Source organism: Astatotilapia calliptera, chromosome 7, assembly GCF_964374335.1.
Source record: "Astatotilapia calliptera chromosome 7, fAstCal68.1, whole genome shotgun sequence".
Lineage (NCBI taxonomy): Eukaryota > Metazoa > Chordata > Actinopteri > Cichliformes > Cichlidae > Astatotilapia > Astatotilapia calliptera.
This window is the reverse complement of record NC_137428.1, coordinates 38,978,843-38,984,842: the sequence shown is the minus strand read 5'-3', so window position 1 is coordinate 38,984,842 and position 6,000 is coordinate 38,978,843.

Genomic DNA, 6,000 nt, shown 5'->3' with positions numbered 1-6,000 from the left:
GTGTTTTAATGTCATTTGATTTTGCCTGGTTACCTTCAAAGAGTTTTGGTTTAGAGAGAAACATTACGGCACCATGATGATCTGCTGTGGTGATGTTTGCATGAATAGTGAACACTAGATGGAGCCAGCACTGCAGTACTGATGATAATGAGCTGTCACACATTACATGTCTGGGGTGCAAAGTATACGAGTGCATTTACACAGCAGTTGTACTTTGGTGTATTTCTGCAGTTCCTCTACTCCTCCTGCATTTCCTGATTGACTTTTATTTCAGTAGATTTATCATCAGGAGCTGCAAGCACAAACTACTCTAACTACAACTGAGTAGTTGAGGCACCTTTTCACATTTCGATGACTCATTAGCTGATCTCAGAGTGCAAATCTTAAATAACAAGGCAAAAAAGAAAAACAACCTAAAGTCGAAATTTAATTGGCTATACTTGATGTGCATCATAAAAAGAAAAACTTGTTTCTACCCTTCCTGAAATTACACATATTAGTGTCTCCACAAAACCCACATAGGTGGTAAAAGATGTACAACCTAAACAAGCAGAAAACCACCACTGAAGTGCCAACAGCTCCTACAGTGCTCACTCGAGAGTGGCCCCAAAAATGAGTCTGGACTTTAAGAGATCGTCCCAATTTTAAACAAATCCCTTTCAAAACTACTAGCTGTAGTCTATCATGATCACTAATGAGAACTTAATAGACCTTGGTCTTGCCATGTAAAAAGGCATTGTATACCCTTCAGTACCACAAGAGGGAGCTGTCAGCAGAATGTTTGTTTTTCAGATTATTATACATGACCATTCAAGGTAAATTTAATAAAATGTGTCTGTTGGTACAAATTTTCTACTCACGTCAGTGAATGTGCAGTTTCTGACTGGAATTTTGGTGGTTTTCAGCACACAGACTTTTTGTTCTTTTTTCTTAAAACTTTCTTGTTGAATATTCACTGTTTAAGCCCCTAAGTATACCTCAATACCTCAAGTCTGTCACATTGGTTTTGAAATCAGGGCAACTTTAATTTTTTTTGCGTAACAACATTTAGATAATCTTGTGTTATGAATGAGCAGCTAATGATCCCTTTATGGGCACTTTAGATAAATAATCTTGTTTAAAACCTCCCCAGTGTAACTGAAGCGATCAGAATGTAAAGAAATTGTCATGGCTGTGTGCTGCGCAGGCAGGCAGGATTGAACCCAAAGGCAGGACTCGCGGAGGCAGAGGTGAACTGAAGATACCCGGATTACTACAGGAAAATAAGAAGAACAGAAAACTAACTAAACTGGGAAAACAAGTAAACTAACAGGCAAGCAAGCAAACCGAACACAAAGCAAGAATAAGGGTGAGCAGACATTAACTAAACAACAGAGAGCAAAGGAAAACACAGGGCTTATATACACTGGAGAGTAATCAGGGAATGGGAAACAGGAGGCAGACACAGCTGGGAGAAATTATTCTAACGAGACAGGGGAGAAGTAAAACTGAACACACTGACATCAGACTGGGACTATCAAAATAAAACAGAAAACATGAAACAAATCACAAAGACGCAGACTTGACACTGAGAGGCAGACTATAGAATATAACACATGGAACCCAGAGATGACCGAGACTTAAAGAAGAATTAACATCAAACTAAACTCATGACCAGAACCAAACTGAAACATCGATTTATAACACTCATCAAAACAGGAAAGCTAAAGAATCAGACATAAATCATAATACAGAGAAACTCCAAAACATAAGAAACAGAAAATGCTAGGTCAAAATGACCCAGAACCGTGACAGAAATGACCACAATCTGCATATGAACTGAAGTCAACTGAACTTGAGTTTTCATAAAGTCAAAAAAATGAGCTAAATCCTATGAGTAACTCCAAAAACCAACTTAAAGGGTCTTAAATGCTGAAATCTGAGGAGACTGTTGTGATCACTGAGAACTCTACAGGATATTCTTCAGGAAATAAGAAAAGCAAAACATTTCCCAACAGCTGACATATCTTCAAAGTGTGTGGGGTTCACCACCATAACTGTAATCTCACATCCTGACCGACAGCATTTTTCCCTGATTGGGAATTTCTAGAAAGCGTGTGTGAGTGTGTGAACAGGAAAGGCTGAACTTTCTCTTTGTGGTCTGTGTAAGCAACAAAGCCCTCAACCATGCTCTGGTTTAAATGACTGACACAGGAAGAATTTATTGAAATAATGTGAAATAAATCACATGACTCGGGTGTTTTTCCACAGAATCCCCCCTCGTTGCAAGTCATGCCAAACTAAAAATATCATTTGCAAGGATCATTTGTGTGTGTCGTTCCCAATCACTCCCACTTTGTTATAATCTCACGAAGAGCAGACAGTGGAAAATTTAATAGTGAGGAAATTTTAACAACTGGACTTGTTGCACAGGTTGCATCCGATCATGGTACCACCCTGGAATTCACTGAACTCTTGAGAGTGACCCATTCTTTGACAAATGTTTGTAGAAGCAGTCTACATGCTTGATTTCATACACCTGTACGTATGGAAGTGATTGGAACACCTGAATTCCCTGAACTGGATAGAGATGGGAAACAGAGACCGTCTCTACTTTTAAGATTAGGCTTGACACTTCCCTTTTTTTTATAAAGCTTATATGGCTTAGGGCTGGATCAGGTGACCCTGAACCCTCCATTAATTGCGCTGCAATAGATCTATGCTGCTGTGGGATTCTCATGATGCACTGAGTGTTTCCTCTTCAGTCACCTTTATTACTCACTGTGTTTGTACACCTCTCTGTATTAAATCATTAGTTATTATTAATCTCTGGCTCTCTTCCACAGCATGTCCTTTTCCTGTCCTCCCCCTCACTGAGCCTTGTTCTGCTGGAGGTTTCTGTTTCTGTTAAAAGGGAGTATTTCTTTCCCGCTGCCACCGTAGCATTTGCTCAAAGGGGGTCACATGATAGTTGAGGCTGAGGCAGCTGTTGTTGTGATTTGGCACTATAAAAAATGAAACTGAGTGAGTGACTTTTTGCAATACAGTGCATAAACAAGTGTTCAAATAAATTAGATAGATAGATAGATAGATAGATAGATAGATAGATAGATAGATAGATAGATAGATAGATAGATAGATAGATAGATAGATAGATAGATAGATAGATAGATAGATAGATAGATAGATAGATAGATACTGGCTTTATCATCATTTTACAGTGAAGTGTTTTTGTTTGTTTGTTTTTCACTTGCAGTACTTCTTCAAATTCTTCATTGTGTATTTAGTGGTGATTGAACACACTTCCAAATTTTAAAGCTTGAATTTATGATACCTTCCTTGATGTGTTGATTCTCTCTCTGGATGATGTTTTTATAGTAATTGACTTCCAGGTATGTAAACAGCCTCAGAGCATGTCTGAGCTCGCTGCTGTGAGTCACAGTTACGAGAACACAACTGCTCCATTTCCTGTGGTGGGATCCACATGGATTTCACAATCATTACTACATTGTTAGAAAAAGCATCTTGAAAAAACGGTAATATTCCGGCAGCTGGGGCGCCAAAATACGACCGTAAAATAACAAAAAATAACTGTCCCATAAAAATACGGTTATTTCCAGTAATGAAAATACAATTAGTTGCGCTAATTTGACATGGGATCTCGCCTTTTTCAAGTGCCGCTAAACATTGAATTAGGAACATGTTAATGTCATTAAACAATGAAATCATCTATAAATAGGGGGAAAAAACATCTTTAAAAAAACGGTAATATTCCAGCAGCTGGGGCGCCAAAATACGACCGTAAAATAACAAAAAATAACTGTCCCATAGAGTTTGTTGCGCTAATTTGACATGGGATTCTGCCTTTTCCAAGTGCTTTTAGACATTAAATTAGGAACATTTTTACGTGATCAAACAATGAAATTACCTATAAACAACAATCATAATACGTAAATGTATAGAAATATACAGTTAACAGTTGGTTTAAATAATAACTGATTGCATGCCCTGGGACAGACTGACAGAGGCGAGGCTGCCATATCGCACCATCGGCCTCTTTGGCCATAGGCGGTAGGTGAAGAGTCTTGACCACGGACACAACGACGGAGAGCGTCCGAGCCGGTGCGCAAACCGGCAACCTTCTGATCACAAGGCGAACTGCCAACTCTTGAGCCACGAACGCCCTAACTAGCAATGATAATAATACTTATGTGATGTAACACAAGCTTATAGGGCTCATGTTATATACTTTTCCATAGCATTAAATTTGAATTCAACAGTTCAATCTTTCAAATAACAGACATACATTTGTGAAATCATGATACATTTGTGAATGTATTTTAACAATCTAAATATGCATATGTACAACAAAATATATTTACAAAACAAGTAAACTGTGTTTTATTACATTTACAGTGATGTTATGTTATTTTACATTTACTTAAGTAGACTGTGTCAGATCACAGTCTACTTATGTAAATGTAATGATATTCTAGAAAAACACACAACTGTAAAATACACAGTAAAATAATTTGACATTACTATTTTTTAGAACAGTGTAACTCAAATGCACTTCCAAACTGTGTTTATGGAGGAAGGCAGGCTACAGGAAGTAACCTGACACAGACAGTGACATTTGCCTGCTGTCTGTGTCAGTCATCAAACAGAAATCTGCTTTTCAACCACCTTCGAGCGGATGTTAATTGCCATAGCTATCACAACAACTCGACTTGATTCATGACAGTTTTTTCTGTCAAGAAATAAACAGTTCTACACAAGAGGATCATCACGATTATTATGATAATGATTGCATGGTTGTTATTGCTCTCACTCTTCGGAAAATATACACAAGATGGACAAGAAAACGGTGAGTATGTCGTCATCTTACCTTTGATAATCTACAGGTATGAAAGGTATCTGATATGTTTAATAAAGCCAAGAAATATTGATTTCAGATGCTGTGTTTCAGCTGCCTGTGCATACAAGATCATTTTTATGTGGAGTCTTTTTTTACTGGTCAAGCTTAATTTACATCAGCATGCAACAGTGGAGGTGCAACTCATTTTCAGGGACTTTGGAGTGTGTCTACATCATCTCGTTGATTGAGTGATTTGAGATTATTTGATTATAAGTGGGTGTTATAAATGTTGTCTTTAACTATTTTTATATGTGTGTGTAAATTATATTATTTTCCTCATCATCATTTTCCTCAGGAATTCCAAAGAAAATTGGTTGGCTTTGAGTAATAGTGTTATCGATATCATGCACAGTTTGCATTGAACTAGCATCACTGAGCTGAAGAACAAAGCCGAGGTATCATTTAGTAATTACTTTCACTAGTTTGTGTGAACTTGTTGACCTTGTTTGTGCTGTGGCTGGATTTTAGAGAATTATTCATGAAAATGTTTTATAAATAATATGACTTGCTCTGTGTCCAGTTACACATCATCCTAACACTGTGCTGCTATCATGAGTATCAGTTAGCTGTATTGATTGTACAACATCACATGATTGCATCATGGCTTTTCTTTTTATCTTGCTTTTTATCCTCACACTTAATGCAGGCAATCACATGCTAATTCCCCATCTTCTCTTGCATAACATCTTAAGTGCAGAAGTAGAGCAGAGCTGTCATTGCCCAGTTTTACACTTCCTGTGCCCTCTGAGTTCCTCCCACAAAGAATTTAAAAACAAAAAGATGCACAGGAATGGATGTTTAACACAGAACCAGAAAGCTCTACATTGCTATGTCAGATTGCTTAGCATATTAAGATTTAAGAGATGTTTATATTTACTTAAGATCAATCTACTTCAGTGAGCACATAACAAGCTGACACAGATACAAGTTTGATGGAGCCACCATGTAATCTATAAGAGCAAGTTTTGTACTCCGGCATTTTGGCCATCACCATGTTCATGCTGAAACCAGAAGTGATCACATTTGGACAAGAAGGTTATCAGTGTGTATGGATGATCCACAAAGACTCATATTCAGTTCAATCCAATCCAATTCCCTCATGA